This window comes from Scyliorhinus torazame, chromosome 16 (genome assembly GCF_047496885.1).
Source record: "Scyliorhinus torazame isolate Kashiwa2021f chromosome 16, sScyTor2.1, whole genome shotgun sequence".
Classification (NCBI taxonomy): Eukaryota; Metazoa; Chordata; class Chondrichthyes; order Carcharhiniformes; family Scyliorhinidae; genus Scyliorhinus; species Scyliorhinus torazame.
This window is the reverse complement of record NC_092722.1, coordinates 47,507,993-47,531,484: the sequence shown is the minus strand read 5'-3', so window position 1 is coordinate 47,531,484 and position 23,492 is coordinate 47,507,993.

Here is a 23,492-nt window from a genome sequence, read left to right as displayed (position 1 = left end):
CATGACGGTCTATCATGCTACAGTGAAGAACAAAGCGACGATGACAGTCCAAGCCCAAATGAAGGACAACAGCAAGACAATGACAGTCCACCCACATTGTTTGCACCACCAGATGAAGACTCTGACAATTTACCCAACCCAAGTGAACAACAAGCCGCTACTGAGGATCTACCCACGGTATGTGAGACGAGTGACGACAGCATCCCACTTCCCATGCAAGATGTGACAGACCTCAGCTAGTGTGTACAGAGGCACTCGACGATCACTGTGAGACCACTATTGACTCCGGTGACACCATGATACTTCCACCCTCATTCGTTCGAACCTCTCCACAAGTCAATGCATTCCTGCATGTTCCGACTCCAGATGTGCAGCTTCAAGAAATCTCAGCTGACTCCAGTGAACCTGCTAAGACTCCGGATGGGAAGCATCAACAAACCAACACTGACTCAGTTAAAACAGACCAGACTCCAAATGGGGAGCAACCAAACGCCGACTCTGATTCACGTAAGCCGGACTTTACTCCAGACAGGGAGTGCCGCAACCTCAGTGATGGCACGCTCAGGGTGACAGCAGATACCACAACGACAGGAGATGGATCATTTAACAATTACACTGGGTCAGTAATAACAAGCAGCGGCTACAGTCCAAGAGGAATACACCAATATTCACCACGGCTATATCCACACATTTTGTTCCACACCAGCAGTGCAGCCAATGACAGCTCATGCTGGACAAACCCAGTATTCAGGCATGCAGCAGCCAGCAGTCTATGCAGCATATTCTCAAAACAGGCCAGCCAGTGGATTGCCCACTAATAGAATCAAGATCGAAGGAGGACTACCGCAAGCGCAATCTGCACTACAGACTGGATGCCTTAGTTACAGCCCAGGATTTGCTGCACCCCAGCCTGGCCAGACGGCATATTCCAATCAGATGCAAGGTTCTAGTTTCACACCATCACCAGGTATTTATGCCAGCAACAATTCTGTTTCCAATTCGACAAGCTTCAACGGTTCTCAGCTGGATCATCCTTCCAGCACAGCATGTGGCCAGAACCAGTATGTACAGTCTTATCCACCTTCACCATATGGCACATCCATGACCTCGACTGATACTGTTGATGGTACCTCTTCAACGTCAACACCTTATCAGCTACAAGATGCCATCCAACAGCAACATCACAAACATCGAAAAAAGAAAGGGACTCCAAATCAGACAGTGAAGTGATTTGACCACTTTTTGGTTCCTGTGGCAGAGGGATGTTGATGGCGTTCATAACCAAGAGAGACATTTTACCATGATGAGTGATGGTTTATGGACTCACACGAATGATTTTGACTTATTGTTTAATCACTGTTCTCATGACTTGTATATACCTTACCTTATCAACCTGTTCTTTGTTCAATTTTCTTAAAGTGTACAGAAAATATGAACACATAATAAAGTGGGGATGTGGTCATGTGCATCAATGTAAATGCATGTAGGCTAGCTAGACACTAGAGGGAGCACCAGAAACATCACACACACACACTCAACCAATAGATCAAGTAGATGGGACATGACCAAAGGACATTCACGATACACAAGGAGGTGACACAACCACAGGGGGGCATTACACCAACCCATATATAAAGGACACCACACACATGGTCTGCCTCTTTTCCAGTGGAGACAGTCAATGAGTACAGACACAGGGTTGATTCGATATTACACCCACCACGTGGATTGCAGCAGCTGGTTAGTCAGTCTGGGTAGCTATAGTAGGATTAGCAGTAGTGTCGAACCCGAGTAATAGAAGTGTAAATAGTTTAATAAACGTGTTGAAGTTATCTCCACGTCTGAACCTTCCTTTGTCAAGTGCACCACAAGGAAGCCGCTTATGTTACACCTACAACATAACATATCAGTCTCCATACTTATTCCATGGCTTCCTTTTCTTTTTACCTCCATTTTCACCATATTTGAAACTGGACACGTAATTTCCTCTCTCCAATTCATTCTCCCTCAGGACCTCAAAACCGTGGATGCCTTACCTCCCTCAGTCTTCCCTTGTTCCAACATGCTGTACTTCCTCTAGATCAAGGTATGAAGATGTGTTCACTCAAGCCGTAACTTCCAGGGAACGCTGCTCCTGGCTGGGAGCACCAAGTTGCAGAATCATCTATCTGGTTCCATATGGGCACCCTACAGTATTGGCCGAGGGGACCATTCTGCATAGGAGGGGGCGGTATTTGACAATGGACCTGGGGTGGGGGAAATGATAGCTCAGCTCAATCTAATCCTAACATTGAAAGTGCACAAATTTGTACCTTTGGCACGTGTTTCTGTCAGGCACAAGAGCACTGGCTTAAATGTTTCCCTTCCTCATGGGGAGGTGCTGTGGTAAATGGACTGCCTGAACTTTCACTGCCACTCTGACTGCAATGAGCTAACTCACGAGAGATCCGTGATCAAACCCAGTCCCTGGACTTTCTGTGCAGCTCAATTACTCATTTGATAAACGCATCAAGCTACCCGGGGGGAAATCTGCGTCCGATGTTTTCTCTTCCATTTTGGAGACCTGCCTGCCTCTATTGTTTTTGTCTCGGTTTTTCAAATGCTTGTATATTTAACCTCTTATTTGAGTTAAAGAACTCGCATTTATGTAGTGTCTTTCGTGGCGAACTGAGGATGCCCCAAAGCACTTTACGAAATATGAAATACTTTTGCAGTGTCATCACTTTTGTAATGTAGGGGACATGGCAACACCTACGGTACCCAACATCTGCCACACACAGGAATGTGATAATGACCAAATAATTAGTTTTAATAAATTTAGGCTGCAGGATCATTGGGTCTAATTTTAATTTGTGTAAGGGGAGTGGGTTTTAAATAAGTCAAAATCTCACCCATGTTTTACCCAATACAATGGTTAGCTTTGTATAATGAAAATTGCTACAAACCCCTTTCCAGCAGCCTTACATTTATTTGGTAATAAACCATACATCTGGATGCTGTGTATTGTGTACCATTCCCCACTTGAATCTTTTTAATAATAGTCCTGTTAGCCTCTCCCGATGAAATGTTAAAACCCTAGCCCTTATTTTTCTTTCAGATACTGATCCATGGACCTGTCCATGTTTCCATTATAGAAATTTGTGTGGTATCAGAAATTGTGCTTTTTGCTGGGCCTGGAGAATGTGTGTATGTTTGATGTGAGTATCTATTGTAACAATGTATTCATTCACTTCCAAAGCTCTGCAGGATACTAGGACCATGGGGTGTCGATGGTGATAATCACCTGAGCTCCATAATTAATGTTCACAAGTGCCCCTGACAAAACAAACAGAGTTTTAGATTCGAGGCAAGCTGACTGCATAGGAAGCTGTGGGTTCCTTTGATCTGTGAAAAGTTTAGAGTAAGCATACTTTGACGAATTCAAGGTAAAAGTCTGTAGGAGCTGAACTGTTTTCAGATAACTGGACTGAACTGGTACTGAAGCCACAGTGGGGGAGGGCGGGGGGGGGGGGGCGGGTGATACAAGTGCTGGCAGTCCTGGGACCAGGCACTTGATGAAGAAATATTGTGCACAGTTTTGTCTTTAAATGATCATTAAACCACTGGAACTTGGGGAATAGCTCCAGCGAAGATGTCAAGTGTGAAGTGGTCTAATAAATAGTAATGCTCGTAACATATACATAGAACATAGAAAATACAGGACAGAACAGGCCCTTCAGCCCACGATGTTGTGCCAAACTTTTGTCCTAGATTAAGAACAAATTAATCTACACCTACCATAAAGGGAGGTGAAAGGAAGTTAGACCTACAAATTTATTATCCTAAACTCCTTATCCCTAAACATGGTTAAATTGTACTGTCTGCCTTTATGCAAACTCACAGGAATGAACTGGTTAGCAGTGGAATATTCCGATCAGTAGAGCTGCCGTATAAAGTGATTTCACAGGTATTAGTTACCAGAAGGTTCTCTTTCTCCAGTAACAAAGTGTTAAATCATCTTAACTTTTGTTTCTGCTCCAGTAATATGGCTGATTTATGAGGCGCAAAGGGTTCTAGTGAGATTGAGTGCCATCTAACAATCGCACTCTGGGAGAGCCAATATTCCCAGCCAGCATCTAATTGACACGTGAGTCACTCACCGGGGCGGGGGGGGGGGGGGGGGGGGGCATTTTTAAAACAGCACGGATCAGCACTGAAGACAAAATGGACTGTTGGCAAATGGGATTGCTTTTTTAATGGCCAGGCTTTGGAGACTTTGGTGGACAGAATGAGAGGGAGTTGAGATTCTGCCGTTTTGAGACTGCTGCCTCACAGCACCAGGGACGCGCATTCAATTCTGGCCTTGGGTAACTTTGTGGAGTTTGCACGTTCTCCCCGTGCCCGTGTGATTTTCGTCCGGGTGCTCCGGTTTCCTCCCACAGACCAAAGATGTGCAGGGTAGATTTGGATTTATTGTCACAGGTCCCGAGGTACAGTGAAAAGTATTGTTCTGTGTACAATCCAGGCAGATCGTTCCATACATGAAAAACATTGGACCTGCAATAAATACACAATATAGATATGTAGGCATAGTGTTATGGGCCAGGGTTTAGAGAACCACAAAGTGTATCATGGACTTCACCTGACCCACAACTTTTACTAGATTGTGGTATGGGGAGCACACGGCCCACTCTACAGGCGTGGTACAGCAGAAATGGAAAAGTATTTTTTAAAGCAAAACAATGTTTATTCTATGAACTCAAGTTAACCTTTTTAAAACATACAGTGAACATCTTAGCAAGTCTGTATGGATGTTGTTTGATTGGAACAGCATTTCCCACATCTACATCATGTGTAGCCATTTTAGTACTTCCCAATTTATCTCCACAAACTTGCCCATGTGATATCAATAGCTCTTTCAGGTCAGTCCGTTTTTCCTCTGGAAGGTTACTCAATAATTTATCCCAATTTTTAAGAACATCCTCATTTTCCAATTTAATTTTGAGTTATGTCAAATTCACAATCATCTGAATTTGGTTCGTCACTTTGAGTTAGAATCATTAAAACCTCCTCCTTTTTCTCTTCTTCCCTTTCAAAGTACCTTTTAAGCGTATTCACATGATACACTCAGTGAGTCTTCCTTCTATCTGGTGTTTTTACCACATGATTCACCTCACTTAATTTCCTTTCAATCTGATAAGGTCCACAAAACCTTGCTTTTAAAGGTTCACATACCACTGGTAACAACACTAAAACTTTATCTCCACTGGCAAAACTACGAACTTTGGATTTCTTGCCCGCTACCCGTTTCATCACATTTTGTGCAACTTTTAAATGTTGTCTAGCCAATTCACCTGCTCTATTTAATCGTTCCCTAAATTTTGACATGTAATTCAGTAATGAAATTTCCGATTTCTCACTCACCAATTTTTCCTTCATCAATTTAAGTGGTCCTCTTACCTCATGACCAAAAATTAGTTCAAAAGGACTACGTTTGGTTGACTCATTAGGTGCATCCCTAATTGCAAAGGGTATGAATGGAATTCCGTTATCCCAATCCACTGTATAATCTTGACAATAAGCCCTCAAAATTGTCTTTAATGTCTGATGCCACCTTTCTAACTCTCCCTGCAATCTGGATGGTACGCAGTTGATTTAAGCTATCCATAACTTCTTTGAATAAACTGGTGATAAAATTTGATCCTTGATCCGATTGTATTTCTGTGGGTAGTCCATATCTAGTAAAGAATTTAAATAATTCCTCCATAATCTTTTTAGCTGTAATATTACGTACTTGAATGGCCGCTGGAAACCTAGCAGACACATCCATTATAGTCAAAAGATATTGATTCTCCCTTTTTGTTTTCAGAAGCGGTCCTACGCAATCAATTAGGACCCTTGTAAAAGGTTCCTCAAATGCTGGAATGGGTATTAAGGGTGCTAGTTTTATCACTGCTTGAGTTTTCCCTATCACTTGACATGTGTGACATGATTGACAACATTTAACTACATCTTTATGTAGTCCAGGCCAATAAAAATGTTTCTGGATTTTAGCTTGAGTTTTCCTTATTCCCAAATGATCTCCCACTGGTACCACATGTGCAACTCGCAACACCTCCTTTCTATACCCTACCAGCAATACCACTTGCTGAACTTCTGCCCACTTTTCATCCGCCTGCATATGTAAACTCTCCATTTTCTCATCAAGACATCACTTTTACGGTAATAACACTCTGGTATACACGCAGATTCCTCTTCCGTATATCCTTTCTGATGCATCTGTTTTATTTCTATATCTTTCTGTTATAACTCTGCCAATTTTCCTGAACTAAAAATATCCGCCTCATCCTCCACCTGTTCTTGTTCTTTTTCAACCATCTGATCAAAAATCGTTTCTGACAATTGCACTTCAACATCATCTTCCCTCTATGATTTCTCCTCTTGTTTTAACCTGTGACTTTGCGACCTTGTCACCACACAATCCGGAAAAATCCCAGGATATTCATCCTTCAACACTTCAGTTGTCTGATTTTCCACTGGCTTATCAACCACCATAGGCATCACTCCCACCTGCGATCCAGCTATATCATTACCCAAGATAAACTGTATTCCTGGACAAGATAGTTTCTCTATTTTTCCTACTACCACTTCACCACACTTCACTGGACTTTCCAACCTTACCTTATATAATGGAACACTACTCCTCTCACCCTGAATTCCACATATTATCACCTTTTCTGGCAACATTCTTCCCAAACTACATAACTCCTCATCTCTTACCATTAAAGATTGACTAGTTCCCGTATCTCTTAAAATTGTGACTTCTTTACCTGCTCCTCCTGATACACATGAGTAAACTTTACCCACACAAGTAAATTCTTAAAAGACATCTGGCACCTTCTTATCAATCACCTCTTGGTCAGGCTGTACAATCCTTTGCACCTCCTTTGCTTCACTTGGGCTTTCCTTTACCACTTTAACAAACCCCACTGTCTCATCCTGTTTTACCACATCAGCCTTCCCAGTGCTTTTATTCAACCATCAACACTGTGACTTTACATGGCCTAGTTTATTACAATGAAAACATTTGAAACTTTTCATTTCTTTTCCACCCTCCTGGATTTCCTTTTTAATCTGAGGTACACTCTCCTTATTATCTCCCATCAGATCACCTTTACCTTTACCACTTGAATATTTCTCATGTCCCCAGTCTCTATTCCTCACAGGCTGAAACTGATGTCGGAAACCAAGCTTTGATTTATGAACTAGTTCATAATCATCTGCCATTTCTGCTGCTAACCTCACAGTTTCAACACTCTGTTCTTCCACATGAGTTCTCACTACATCAGGAATTGAATTTTTAAACTCCTCCAAAAGTATAATTTCTCTGAGACCTTCATACGTTTGGTCAACTTTCAAAGCCCTTATTCATCGATCAAAATTACTCTGTTTGGTCCTTTCAAACTCCATGTATGTTTGACCAAATTCTTTCCTTACATTTCTAAACCTTTGTCTGTAAGCTTCAGGCACTAGTTCATATGCACCTAAGATGGATTTCTTCACCTCCTCATTTGTCCCAGATACCTCCTCCGGTAGTGATGCAAACACTTCACTAGCCCTACCTATCAGCTTTGTTTGAATCAGTAATACCCACATCTCATGTGGCCATTTCTTTTGTTTTGCCACCTTCTCAAATGAAATGAAAAAGGCTTCTACCTCTTTCTCATCATACCTTGGCAATGCTTGGACATATTTAAAAAGATTCCCACCAAGCCTTCGACTATGACGCTCTTTCTCACTATCCTCATCACTATCAACCAACCGTACGTTTCCCTTTACATCTGCCAATTTTAACTGACTGTCATGTTTCATGGCCATTTTCTGAAGTTCAAAATCTCTCTCTTTATCTTTTTCCCTGATCTGTATCTCGCTTTCTCTTTCTTTTCGTTCTGCTAGATCAATTCTTTCTGTTTTCCTTTCTTCGCTCTCTTTTTCCTCTCTCTTTCTTTCTCTTTCTCTTCCCTCTCTCTCTCTTTCTTTTTCCTCTCTCTCCCTTTCGTATTCAAGCTGCTTTAATTCTTTCCCATGTTCCATTTGTTTAATTTGCAACTGAATTTTTGCTATTTCCAATGAGTCAAACTGTATCTCAGGCAACTTTAAATGCTTAGCCACCTCCATAATTACCTCATCTTTTTGCATTTTGTCAGGTAATGTTAACTGCAATGTTTTTGCCAAATCTAACAGTCTGCTTTTAGTCTCTGTCTGTAAGGTACTGCGTGTGACCGTCTCCACCCCCAAAAACTTCAGAGCTTTTGAAAGAGCCATTGTCCACAACACACTCCCTACTTAAACTGAAATACCACACCTGAAAAGCATCCACAATATGTTTACTCTTCACTGTCTTTAGGTTCACTAAGCCAATCCAATAGATAGACTTTTATCCTCCTTGAGCCCCCAATTTGTTATGGGCCAGGGTTTAGAGATCCCCAAAGTGTATCATGGAGTTCACCTGACCCACAACGTTTAATAGATTGTGGTATGGGGAGCACACGGCCCACTTGACAGGTGTGATACAGCAGAAATGGAAACGTATTTTTTAAAGCAAAATGATGTTTATTCTATGAACTCAAGTTAACCTTTTTAAAACATACAGTGAACATCTTAGCAACCATTAATTCAAGTACAACCCCCAAAGAATACAACACTAAGTAATCCTTTAAGCTTTCCTTTTAACATCCATAAGACGTAAAACACTTTTTACCAGAAGCACATCAGGTTAAAGTCACTACTGTTATTAGTTTTAAATCACCAGGATCGATTTACAGTCTTTGGATTACAGAGAGGGACTCTAATACACCTTGTGGCTGTGACTGCAGCTACCCGGTTCTGAAAATGAAACGAAAACACATTCTGCAGCAAACAGCCTAAAACGAAAGTGAAAAGCTGACAGACAGCTCAGCTCCACCCATTCTCTGATATCCCGGCAGTTATAAACACCCATTTCTTAAAGGTACTCTCACATGACAATAGACATTGGGTCAAGCATACAGAGTGTAGTGCTACAACATTAGAGTGGATGCGCTGAGAGATCATTTCAGTCCATAAAAGGGCCATTCAGGAGTCTGATAACAGCGGAGAAGAAGCTGTTTTGAATCTGTTGGTGCATGTTCTCAGGCTTTTTTATCTTCTGCCCGATGGAAGAGTTTGGAAGAGAGAATAAGCCGGATGGGAGGGGTCTTTGATTATGCTGCCCGCTTTCCAAGGTAGCGGGAGGTGAGACAGAGTCAATAGGTGAGAGGCACGTTCACGTGATGGACTAGCCTGTGTTCACGACTCTCTGTAGTTTCTTACAGTCTTGGGCTGAGCAGTTGCCATACCAGGCTGTGATGCAGCCAGATAGGATGCTTTCCATGGTGCATCATAAAAATGGGAATGTGGACATGCCGGATTTTCTTAGTTTCCTGAGGAAGTATAGAAACTGTTGTGCTTTCTTGGTCGTAGCGTTGATGTGGGTGGACCACGATAGGTAGGTGATGTTTACACCTAGGAATTTGAAACTGTCAACTGTCGTGTTAAGCACACTGAGATAACACGGGCTGCAACTGGATGCAGCTTTAACTGAAAGATACTCCAGACCTTGAAGTTAGTTCAATTTGATTTATTGAACCTGTCACACAGTTAGCCCAGTTCTCTGTGACTTCGACTCTCTGCTAACCTAAGTGTGATTACTCTGTCTGACTGAACCAGACTAGCTCTTAGCCGGGCTAAGATATAAACACCTGTCTGTATCTCATTATGTGCCTGTCTGCATATCATGACATCTCCCCTTTTGAAATGCTTTTCTGTAGCATATGTGAAAGTATTTACATGTGTAGGCCGAAAAACTAACTTATTTACATACTATGGCAGATGGAAACATATGCACGTGTGAAAACAGGGGCGAGATTCCCCGACCCCCCGCCGGATCGGAGAATCGCCGGGAGCTGGCGTGACTCCCGCCCCCGCTAATTGCCGAATTCTCCGGCACCGGAGATTTGGCGGGGGCGGGAATCGCGCCGCGCCGGTTGGCGCCCCCCCCCCCTCCCCCGGCGATTCTCCGGCCCGGATGGGCCGAAGTCCCGCTGCTGGAATGCCTGTCCCGCCGGCGTGGATTAAACCACCTCTCTTACCGGCGGGACAAGGCGGCCCGGGCGGGCTCTGGATCCTGGGGGGGGCACGGGACTGTCTGGTCCCTGGGTGTGCCCCCACGGTGGCCTGGCCCGCGATCGGGGCCCACCGATCCGTGGGCGGGCCTGTGCTGTGGGGGCACTCTTTTCCTTCCGCCTTCGCCATGGTCTCCACCATGGCGGAGGCGGAAGAGACCCCCTCCACTGCGCATGCGCGGGGATACCGTGAGCCCCCGCTAACGCTCCCGCGCATGCGCCGCCTGGCAATGTCATTTCCACGCTAGCTGGCGGGGCACCAAAGGCCTTTCCCGCCAGCTGGCGGGGCGAAAATCAGTCCGGCGCGGGCCTAGCCCCTCAAGGTTAGGGCTCGGCCGCTCAAGATGCGGAGGATGCCGCACCTTTGGAGCGGCGCGATGCCAGTCTGATTTGCGCCGTTTCTGGCGCCAGTCGGCGGACATCGCGCCGATTACGGAGAATTTCGCCCCAGGTGTCTAATGTGTGAAAACAGAACATAGCAAACAAAACAAATGTTCATAAGTCCAGTCTCTGGGGCTTGCGGGAGAGGTGGTGGTGGGGATGACGGCACCTTGATAGGCGGGATTGAAGCCTGACTGGTGGCCTCGTGGTTCGAGGTATCAGGAGGTGGCACAATAACAGATGGAAACAACAAAGAATGTGGTTGCGGGCGAGCAACGGTGCATAGTGCCCGTCTGTTTCGCCGCACAACAGAACCATCAGCCATACGCACAACATACGATCGAGGAGTAGACTGGCGAACAACAACAGCTGGAGCTGACCAGCCTCCATCAGGTAGCTTGATCCGAACAGCATCTGCCGGGGCTAGCACAGGCAAAACGGTGGCATGAGCACCATAGCCCTGCTTTTGCCGGTCCCTGAGTTTCTGCACCTTCTGCAGCACCGGGAGGTGATCCAGGTCAAGCAAGTGTATGGCTGGAAGAGTCGTCCGTAGGTCCCTGTTCATCAGGAGTTGAGCTGGTGACATGCCGGTAGACAGAGGGGTTGCCCTGTACGCAAGCAGCGCAAGGTTGACGTCAGAAGCAGAATCCGCGGCCTTGCAGATGAGCTGCTTCACTATGTGCACGCCTTTCTCAACCTTCCCATTGGACTGCCGGTAATGTCGGCTGGAAGTAACGCGGTTAAACTGATATTACTGGGCAAATCTTGACCACTCTTGGCTGCTGAAACAAGGACGGTTGTCACTCATGACAGTGAATGGAATACCATGCCTGGAGAACGGCTCCTTTAAGGCCTTGATGACGGTCTTGGACGTGAGGTCCGAGAACTTCACGACTTCTGGGTAGTTGGAAAAATAATCATTGATTAACACATAATCACGACCATTTGCGTGAAAGAGGTCGATGCCCACCTTGGACCACAGGGAGGTCATGATTCTGTGCTGCTGAAGCGTCTCCTTGCTCTGTGCTGGCTGGAACATTGACAGGTCGGACAGTTGAGGACCATATTTGAGATGTCCTTACTAATCTCAGGCCAGTAGACAGCTTGCCTGGCTCTGCGCCTGCACTTTTCGACTCCCAGATGTCCTCCTGGATTTGGCGGAGCACCAAGCTCTGGAGACTGAGTAGAATGACAATGCGGTCCAGCTTGAGGAGGATACCATCAACCACCGTCAGGTCGACCTTCACATTGAAGAATTGAGGGCACTGCCCTTTTTGCCAGCCATCGGCGAGGTGCCGCATGACACGCTGCAGAAGAGGCTCTTTGGCTGTCTCGGCGCGAATGCGAATCACCTTTTCATCCGACGCTGGGAGGTTGCTGGCCCACAGCTGCACCTGTGATTCAATCTGTTGGATGAATGCCGGCAGTTCACTGGGCAAGGTTATGGAGCGGGACAAGGCATCCCCAATAATGAGCTCCTTGCCAGGCGTGTACACGAGTTCAAAGTCATACCTTCTGAGTCTGAGGAGGATGTGCTGCAGCCGGGGCGTCATGTCATTCAGGTCCTTGTGGATAATGAGGACCAGAGGCCTGTGGTCCGTCTCGATGGTGAACGTCGACAGGCCGTAGACATAATCGTGGAACTTCATAATTCCAGTGAGAAGGCCCAGGCATTCCTTTACAATTTGGGCGTACCGCTGCCCGGTGGGTGTCATCGTCCATGATGTGTAGGCAACCGGTGCCCAGGATGAGGTGTCATCGCGCTGGAGGAACACCGCGCCGATGCCGTCCTGGCTCGCATCTGTCCAGATTTTCGTTTCCATGTCAGGGTCAAAAAATACCAATACAGGTGCAGTGGTGAGCTTGGCTTTCAGCTCCAACCACTCTGCTTGATGAGCTGCCTGCCACTCAAAGGCAGTGGACATTTTCACCAGGTGTCTGAGGGCCGTGGTGTGTGAGGCCGGGGTTGGGATAAACTTGCCCAAAACGTTTACCATGCCTAGGGAGCGCAGCACCGCCTTCTTGTCTTCAGGGGTCTTCATGGCTTCGATGGCTTTGACCTTGTCTGTGTCCGGGCGCACACCCTGCTGAGATATCTGGTCACCTAAGAACTTAAGTGTCGACATGCCAAAGCAGCACTTGGCCCTGTTCAGCTTGAGGCCATTACACATACCACCGAGCTGACCCAGACAGTCGGTTCTGTAATTTTGGAAATGATGCCCTGGTCCTGAAGATCCTTGAGCTGTGCCTTCAGGCGCTCCTTCAGTGGAGCCGGGACCCGGCGTAGTGCTTGGACCACAGGCGTGGCATCAGGCCGTAGCAGGATCTTGTACCGATATGGCAGAGTGCCCATCCCATCAAACACATCCGGATATTGAGCGAGGATATCGTCAATGCTAGCTTGAAGATCCATGTTGGGAGAGGTCATTGTGTAGACCCGCTGCACTAGTGTAAGCTGCTTGCATACATGTGCGCCGAGCAGGGAGGGCCTGTCTGGCTTGGCGATTTCAAACCTTAGACTTGCGTGAATGCCCTTGTTGGAGACAAGCAGATGGCAGGTTCCCAGAGCTGTGATGGCATTGCCGTTATAGTCCAGGAGCTGGCAGGCTGCTGGAAGGAGCTTGGGTGGCTTCTTGATGCGGTTGAAATCTGCCTGTGAAAGGAGATTGGCAGAAGCACCTGTGTCCAGCTTGAACTGGATAGAGCATTGATTTACTTGCATCACTGCACGCCATTTGTCCGGACAATCCACAGTGAGGACGGACAGGCTTCGTGATGATGTTGGTGAGGCATGTTCGCATGTGGTAATGATGCCCACACGGTAGGGGGACTCCAGGCAATCGTCCTCTGGCTCCGTTGTACTGCAAGGATCAGAATCCTGTAAACCTTGCTGTATACTCCGAATGCGTCTGCGTTGGAATTGGGAGCGCTGGCCCTTGACTGGTGGTGCAGACCTGCACACGGCTGCATAGTGTCCAGGCTTTCCGCAATTTAAACATCGCCTGCCTCTTGCAGGGCAGAGTTTCTTTAAGTGGGCGGTGCCGCAGTTCGGGCACGTCATGACGTTGTTACGATCCGTGCATTGTCGCACATACGCAGTGCGGTCGGCAGACGTTCGCACCTGCACAGTGTGGTGATGGGCCGCTTCATTATCCCATTCGCATCGCGCATGCGTGAGGCTCCGGGAAGAGCGCACAAAATGGCCGCTTTCATCAATGCCGAGGCGCTGCACCCGGGCAATGGCCTGCACACTCTCTGCCTTGTGGGAGGCAAGTTTCTCATTTTCAGCCGATTTGTTTTGGGAATACCGATTTTTGGCGTGCTCATGCACTGTACATGTTTCAATCGTGACTGGCAGGATCATATGCTTGATTTTTAAAAGCTGCTCTCTCAGAGGATCAGAGTAAACTCCAAAAACGATTTGGTCTCTGATCATGGAGTCAGCAATATCACCAAAGTTGCGGGTCGGCGCTAGTAGAGGGAGATTAGTTGAGAAGGAGTTGAAAGATTCATCTTTATCTTGTAGGCGTTGTTTGAATATAGAGCGCTCGAAGATTTCATTGGTGTCCACTTCACAATGACTATCAAACTTGTCCAGGATGGTCTGAAACTTTATCTTGTCCTGGCCTTTGGTGAAGTTAAACGAGTTGAAGAGTTGGATGGCTTGATCCCCCGCAGCTGAGAGGAGCAGTGCGATCTTTCTTGCATCAGACACACCCTCGAGGTCTGAGACTTCAATGTACAGCAGAATCCTTTGATTGAAAGTCCGCCAGTTGGCACTGAGATTGCCGGAAGTCCGCAGCTGTTGAGGAAGTGGATCTTCTCCATGGTGCCAGGATACATTTGCTGGTCGTCATGGAACAGATTGAGGTAAACCACCTAGGGATTGCAGTCTCCTGGCATCATGTCGTGTTAAGCACACAGAGATAACACGGGCTGCAACTGGATGCAGCTTTAACTGAAAGATACTCCAGACCTTGAAGTTAGTTCAATCTGATTTGTTGAACCTGTCACACAGTTAGCACAGTTCTCTGGGAGTTTGACTCTCTGCTAACCTAAGTGTGATTACTCTGTCTGACTGAACCAGACGAGCTTTTAGACACGTGCTGGAGGTGTTATGTGATATATACACCCTGACTCACTCTGTAGATGTCCCCAGTGGAAAGAGGTGGAGTGTGAGTGCCTCATGCCTTTTATAGTGGGAAACCCCCAAGTGTTCGGCCTGCTGATTGGTTATGTCCTGTTCTCTCTGTTCTCTCTGTCTGCATATCATGACATCAACCATCTCCACCACAGCACAATTGATGCAGATAGGAGCATGTACGACACTTCGCTTCCTGCCTGACGTCGATAACCAGCTCCTTATTGTGCTGAGATTGAGGGAGAAATTTGGATTGGCCATGCTAAATTGCCCCTTAGTGTCCAAAGATCTGTAGGTTCGATGGGGTTACAGGGATATGGTAGGGGATTGGCCTATGTAACACTGCAATGAAGTTACTGCCAAAAGCTCCTAGTCGCCACATTCCGGCGCCTGTCCAGGTACACAGAGGGAGATTTCAGAATGTCTAATTTACCTAACAGCACGTGTTTTGGGACTTGTGGGAGGAAACCGGATCACCCGGACGAAACCCACAGACACAGGGAGAACATGCAGGCTCCGCATAGACAGTGGCCCAAGCCGGGAATCGAACCTGGGACCCTGGCGCTGCGAAGCCATAGTGCTAACCACTGTGCTACCCTGCTGCCCACGGGTGTTTAATTATGCTAAATATACAAATACAAGTTGTTGTTGTTTATGGGATGGAATGATGTCTTCTGCTCTATTGGTCGCTGCGGTGCCAGGCAAGCTGCGATATATTTGACAGGGTGAACAATGTGTTATTATGCCATAAGAGCTTGGAGGGTAACTGCAGTGAAGATGTCAGGTCTGAAGAAATCCACAAGGTGAGTAATTAACAGCAATATTCATGACACATACTTAGCATTAAGGGAGATGAAAGAAAGCCAGGCCTGACAAGCTTACCATGATGAACTCCTTTCCCCAGAAAAAACAGTACGAGGAAGTTTTTTGGTGCTATGGGTGGCTAAGAGAATAAATCACTGTCGTGAATGTGAAGAATCAGCATGAGAAAGATATAATCTTGAAGGGAACAGGCTCGTTAATGTGCATAGTTAATAGGGACGTGCGTGTACAGCAAGAATTGAGAAACCCATTTTAGATTGTCCAGGCTTTGAAGTGAACAAATCAAACTGGTACAAATTGCTTGAAAAATCTCCCTATTTTCTTATTGTTTGTATCTGGATTTGATTATCTTGGTGTAGACCAGGGTTTCCCAAACTGTCCGAGACGCAGAACCGCTCATGACCTCCCAAGAGCACCAGGGAAACCCCAAACATTCTCTTAATGCTGACTCCCCTTTTTACTTTTTGTAGCAAAATCGGTGCAAACACAGAAATCAAAAGTGAACAAGTCTTGCTAGCTATATCTATGCACATATTAACAATAAAACATAATTATTTTATTCGGCAAAGACTGACCGTCTTGTTGACCTCGGTGTGAGGAGGTGATGCAGCCTCTTTTGCGCTCACGGGTGGAGACGTCTATGGCGACCTGGTCCTCCTGTGGGCTCACGACCCGCCGCTTGCTGAAGAACTGCAAATGCTGACTGCAAACATTGTCACCAGTATCAGCGTACTTGATGACAAACTCGGCTTGTTGACATAGAATCTAACTGCTCGTTAGGCCGAGCTGCAGAATACTAATAAAAGGCTTGAGGAAACGGAGGAAGGAATCCTGAACGTTGCTTCTTTGGCTGAAGCTCACATTCAGTGCTTGGAAAACTCAGAAATCCCGGGAGATTTGGAGAACCGAGGCCGGAGAAAATGTGTCTAAGTTGTCGGTCTGCCAGAAGGAGTGGAGGATAAGACTCCCTGTTAAGCTTTTTTGAGAGCTGACTACCACGTTTCTTTAAGCTGGTTGTGATGGCTGGGCTTTTCAAGTTGGAAAGGATGCACCGCATCAGTCTTTGAAGCCTAGGCACAATCAATGCAATTATTCACCTTCATAATTTCAGAGATCACTGGAAGGTTCTGGAGGTGGCACAGCATGGCGGGACCTGGCTCCATAAGGGGACGAGGATCTCCTCTTCCCAGGACTTCTAGATGGTGACACAGCTGAAGCTTAGAGGCTTCAATGAAGTTAGAAAACAGCTCAAGGCAGCTGGAGTGAATTATACCCTGCTTTATCCTGCAACGCTGTGGGTGATATCTGACAACTCCGTTAAGTCTTTCGATAATCCAACTAGTGCCTTGACCTTCGTAAAATCCATAGAAGACGGGGACTTGGACTGACATTCTGTAGCTCGTTGAAATTTGATATTGGACGTCCTACTGTATTTATTTTTGTCTGATTTTATATCGTCATATATCCTGTTTATTGGGATGTGTTAACATTTGAACACTATACTGAATATCTTATCCTTAAGAATTTCAGGGGCCTTCATTTATGGTAGCTGTGTCATGTTGTCCATTGTTTTCTCTTCTTATCTGTATCTTTATAATGTTTGTTTGGTATCCTTCCTTTAATCGTGATGGATTGGGTGACGCCATTGCCGGGAGGTGAATGGAAGGTTAATGTCTTCATGGGTGAGTCCAAAATACAGGAGGGACATTTGGCTCCCATTCACTTGTTGGCATTTTCTTCTCCTCCATGTTGAGGACAATGTCTCCAATGGCTGTAGGGTTAGCCTTACACGTCCTTACTTGTGTTGAGGAATGTCCTCTTAGAACTTCTTGCGATCGTGTTTTTTTTGTATTTTTGTTGTGTTGGGGTTTGTATGATGTTGACTAAATTCTGCAAAGGTACAGACTGGTCTCTTATCTGAAAAGATAACATTTTAGTGATATTCTGTTGCCCTTGGTGTAGTTTGAGATGGGGATGGTAGGTTTTGGGGCATACGCTTTTTTCTGGTGAGTTGTGCAAAGGCAATAGCTAATTTTAAAATATGTTCCTCGAATGTACGGGGAATTCATCAACCTAACAAAACAAAAAATATTCAGAAGGAGAAAGTGGACAAAGCCATGTTACAGAAAACTCATTTGGGGCGACACAGTGGTTAGCACTGCAGCATCACACGGGCTCAATTCAGCCCCTGGGTGACTGTCTGTGTGGAGTTTGCACTTTCTCCTGAGTCTGCATGGGTTTCCTCTGGGGGCTTCAGTTTCCTCCCACAGTTCAAAGATCGGCAGTTTAAGCAGATTGACCATGCTAAATTACCTCTTAGTGTTCAAAGATGTGCAGCAGAGTAGGTAGGTGGGTTACGGGGATAGGGTGGGGGAGTGGGCCGAGATAAGGTACTCTTTCAGAAGGTCAGTGCAGACTCAAGGGGCTGAAGGACCTCCTTCTACGCTTTAGGAATTCTATGACAAGGAGTATTTAAAGTCAAAGCAGGAATGGATGGTGCAGGGCTTGCCTTGTTCTTGACTAGCAGCAGGGGAATAGCAATTTTGGTCAATAAAAATATTCCATTTAAGTGGGAGAATTGTGTGAAGAATGAGGGAGGGTAGATATGTGATTATTAAGGGGCTTATATACATAATGATAATGATAATGAATAAGCCCCCCCCCCCCCCAGTTATGGCGTTTTGACACAACACTGTTGGGGGATAAATCCTTTGCCACATATTTTTTAAAAGAGTTTGAGTTTTTTTACTCAGTCAATTCCCTTTCTGATGTGAGCCTCTTTGCTTTGTAGGGTTGGTTATTTCTTATAAAGTTAATAAAAGGCATTGAATGCTAGAAGGCCAGCATTGGTGGAGGCTAGATTGGCTGAAGTGGAGGAGGAATATAGGAGGAATCCTAGCCAGTAGTTGTTGAGGGAGGTTAACACAGCTCGGTCGGCTCTTGATTCCTTGCTCACCCAGGAGGTCGAGAGGAGTTGGAAGTTTGCAAAGCAAAAATTGTATGAATTTGGAAATAAGCCGAGTAGATACTTAACTTTTTTGACTAAAAAGAGAGCTGACTCCAGGGCTATCTCCTCCGTGCGTGATTCTAGGTGTAGTAAATTAATTAAAACTGAAGGTATTAATGGGGCATTTAGGGATTTTTAAGCTGAACTGTTGAAGTCGGACTGATCTGGGAATGTATTGACATGTATGAAGCGCTTATTTTCTTCCCTCATTTTCTAACCCTGTTGCTTCAGAGAATCAATGTTAGGCCCTAGATGCTTCCAACTCTAAAAATGAGGTGGTTGAGGCCATTAAAGAGCTTCAGCTGGGCATAGCCCCTGGGTCAGATGGTTTTGGGTGTGAGTTTTACAGGGAATTTAAGGACCTGTTAGTAGATCCATTAATTGGTATGCACTGTCATTGTTTTGAAAAAGGTCTGCTCTGGGAAGCAAATATTTCCTTGATTTTGAAGGCAGGCAAGAATCCGGAGGAGTGTGCTTCCTATCGTCACTCTTCACTTTGATTTGAAATTGTTGTCTATCAGAGGGAATTCTTTCACTGATAATTCGGGGGGACCAGACTGGGTTCATAATGGGTTGGCTTTCTAGCAACAACATCAGAAGGCTACTGAATGCGATCCAAGTTTTCCAGGAGCGGGCGCTGGATGGGTTAGTGATCATCTTGCACACAGAGAAAGCTTTTAACAGGGTGGAGTGGAATTACTTAATTTATACATTGCGGAGATTTGGGCTGGGGGAGGAATATGTTACGTGGATTCAGGTGTTGTACCACAGGCCTTTGGCCGCAGTGCTCATGAATGGTTGTAGATCTGAGAATTTTAATCTGCAGAGAGGGACTATGGAAAGCTGATCCCTTATCCCCCTTGCTGTTAGCAATGGCCATAGAGCCTTTAGCAGAGGCTATTAGATAAGGTCCCTTGATAGCTGGGTGGTGCTATGAGTGGAAGCAGCATAAGATAAAGCTTTATGCTGACGATGTGCTGCTGTTTGTGTCAAAGTAGGATATTTGAGTTCTCACTATCATTGATGTGGTAGATTTAGCTCCTTCTCTGGTTATCAGGCGAATTCCGCAAAGTCGGAAGCTGTGCTAGTGGGAGAGTTGAGGGGTGAGTGTTCCTTGTTAGTTTCCATCAGGTTTCACTTGTCTGGGTGTTGCAATTACCCCCTTTTCAAACAACTGTATGAGGCTGTATTTCTTCAGTTAATTGCATCTATTAGATGGGACTTGACTCGTTGGTCCTCCTTGCCGGTATCGTGGCTGGGTAGGATTGCTTTGATTAAGGTGAATGTGTTGCCTAGATTACTGTATCCCTTGCAGATGTTGCCAATCTTGTTGTTATCAAGAATCTTAAAGGAGATTTAAAAAAGCCTCGTCTAAAGTTCACCAAGCTGCAGCTCCTAGCCCAAGGTGGGATGGGGGGGGCAATATTAGATTGTACCAATTAGTCTCTCATCTTAGGTTTATTAGGGACTGGGTTAGGATGGACTCCACCCCCATTTGGCTCGATATTGAGGCAGTCCAGTTGGCTTTCCCTTTACAGGTCTTCTTGTTTTATGGGGACTGTAGGTCAGGTCCTGCCAGGTGGATTGGATTTGTTTATTGTCACGTGTACCGAGGTACAGTGAAAAGTATTTTTCTGCGAGCAGCTCAACAGATCATTAAGTACAAGGGAAGAAAAGGGAATAAAAGAAAATACATAATAGGGCAACACAAGATATACAATGTAACTACATAAGCACCGGCATCGGATGAAGCATACAAAGTGCAGTGTTAATGAGGTCAGTCCATAAGAGGGTAATTTAGGAGTCTGGTAACAACGGGGAAGAAGCTGCTTTTGAGTCTGTTCGTGCGTGTCCTCAGACTTCTGTATCTCCTGCCTGATGGAAGAAGTTGGAAGAGTGAGTAAGCTGGGTGGGAGGGGTCTTTGATTATGCTGCCCACTTTCCCCAGGCAGCGGGAGGTGTAGATAGAGTCAATGGATGGGAGGCAGGTTCGTGTGATGGACTGGGCGGTGTTCACAACTCTCTGAAGTTTCTTGCGGTCCTGGGCTGAGCAGTTGCCATACCAGGCTGTGATGCAGCCAGATAGGATGCTTTCTATGGTGCATCTGAAAAAGTTGGTAAGGGTTAATGTGGACATGCCAAATTTCCTTAGTTTCCTGAGGAAGTATAGGTGCTGTTGTGCTTTCTTGGTGGTAGCGTCGACATGGGTGGACCAGGACAGATTTTTGGAGATGTGCACCCCTAGGAATTTGAAACTGCTAACCATCTCCACCTCAGCCCCGTTGATGCTGACAGGGGTGTGTACAGTACTTTGCTTCCTGAAGTCAATGACCAACTCTTTAGTTTTGCTGGCATTGAAGGAGAGATTGTTGTCGCTGCACCACTCCACTAGGTTCTCAATCTCCCTCCTGTATTCTGACTCGTCGTTATTTGAGATCCGGCCCACTATGGTCGTATTGTCAGCAAACTTGTCGATGGAGTTGGAACCAAATTTTGCCATGCAGTCGTGTTGTATGGGGAGTAGAGTAGGGGGCTAAGTATGCAGCCTTGGGGGGCCCCGGTATTGAGGACTATTGTGGAGGAGGTGTTGTTCATTCTTACTGATTGTGGTCTGTTGGTCAGAAAATCGAGGATCCAGTTGCAGTCTGGGGTGCCAAGTCCTAGGTTCTAGAGCTTTGATATGAGCTTGGCTGGGATTATGGTGTTGAAGGTGGAGCTGTAGTCAATAAATAAGAGTCTGATATAGGAATCCTTGTTGTCGAGATGCTCTAGGGATGAGTGTAGGGCCAGGGAAATGGCGTCTGCTGTGGACCGGTTGCGACGGTATGCGAATTGCAGTGGATCATGGCGTTCTGGGAGTATGGAGGTGATACGCTTCATGATCAACCTCTCAAATCACTTCATTATGACTGAAGTCAGGGCCACCGGACGGTCGAAATTGAGGCACGTTGCCTGGTTCTTCTTTGGCACTGGTATGATGGTGGTCTTCTTGAAGCAATTGGGGACCTCGGAGTGGAGTAGTGACAGTTTAAAGATGTCCGCCAGCTGCCGGGTTGGAGAATCCCGGCCTCTATCTCCCTCCTGCACTCTGATCGTTGTTCAAGATCTGACCCACTACAGGCGTGCCATCAGCAGACTTGAGTTGGAGCCAAACTTGAGTTGGAGCCAGATTTTGCCACACAGTAGTGTGTGTATAGGCAGTATAGTAGGGGGCAACGTACACAGCCTTGCGGGGCCCAGGTATTGAGGACTATCATGGAAGACGTGTTGATTTTTATCCTTCCTGATTGTGGTCTATGGGTCAGGAAGTTGAGGATCCAGTTGAAGAGGGGGAAGCCAAGTCCTTGGGTTTGGAGTTTTGATATAAGCTTGGCTCTGATTATGATGTTGAAGGCGGAGCTGTAGTCAATGAATCGGAGTCTGACGTAGGAGTCCTTGTTTCCTAGATGCTCCAGGGATGACTGAAGGGCCAGGGAGATAGTGTCTATTGTGGACCCGGTTGTGGCGGTATGCGAATTGCAGTGGATCAAGGCATTCTGGAGTATGGAGTTGATGTGTCTCATGACCACCTTTCGAAGCACTTCATAATGATAGATGTAAAGGCCACTGGATGATAGTCTTAAGGTACGTTGCCTGGTTCTTCTTTGGCACCGGTATGATGGTGGTCTCCTTGAAGCAGGTGGGAACCTTGGAACGGACTAGAGAGAGGCTGACGATGTTGGCGAACACACCTGCCAGTTGGTCCGCATAGGATCTGAGTGCATGAACAGGGACTGCGTCAGGACCCGTTGCTTTCTGAGGATTCGCTTTCAAGAAGGCTGATCTGACTTCGGAAGCTGTGACGGTAGATATAGGTGTGTCCAAGGTTGCTGGGGCAGTTAACAGCAGTTTGATGGTTTCCTGCTCGAATGCATTGCGTTCATCGGGGAGGGGTGCGCTGCTGCCAGCGATCCTACTCGGCTTCGCTTGTTTAAGCCTTGCCACAACTGACGAGAGTCCATGTTGTTAGTCTGTGACTCTAACGAGCAGGGTCATGTGATCTCCTCTAAAGTCTGTTTGATAACAGGCTGAGGGCAGTTACAGATCAAAGGGGAGCCCAGATTGTGTTACTGGGGCGATGATGTAAGATGTTCACAGTTAGAGGTGATGGCAGCAGTCTCTGAGTTCAGAATAGGTTGACTTTGAGTCTCCCAAAGTCCCAGAAAGGTCTTGAAAATATTGGGTTGTAAATAGTTATGTTGTAAACTGTCCATTTACTTCTGAGGTGAAAAAGAGCTAACCTCAAGAATAGCAAATCAGCGTTTCTACCTGGATGCAAGGTTAATAATGATCTTTATTAGTGTCACAAGTAGGCTTACATTTACACTGCAATGAAGTTACTGTGAAAATAATGGGCGGGATTCTCCGTACTGCCATACCACATTTCTGTCCCGTCCGGCCGGCGGGATTCTCCGTTACACCGGCCGGTCAATGGGGTTTCCCATTGTGGGGCAGCCCCACGCCGTCGGGAGACCCCCGGGCGCTGGCATAACGGAGAATCATGCCAGCGAAGAATCCTGGTCCATGTGTTTCACATAGGCATAGGGAATAATGTAAAGGAAACCAATTTTGAGAGTGGAGGGGACAGTGCATGAGGAGTGACAACTGTTAACAATATTGGTTAACATGGGGGCCAGGAAAGGAATTGCAGGTGAGCACTTTGGTATAATAGGGCCCAAAGCTGGGGCTTGTTGAAGCAAACAAATGGGACAGAGTTAACTGCCTCCACATGAGGAGGGATCGGAGCTGAGGGGACTGTGTACTCGGGCTGGAGGGTTCATGGTAGAGATTCCACGGCCTTCCCGCTTTGCTCTGTTTAGATACGGGGCGTTCCCATTGGGGGTGGTCCTCCTTCCCAAATGCCCGCAACCCACTGTGGTATTCATTCCATCAGTGGGTGGGGATTCGCCGCCCTCCCAGC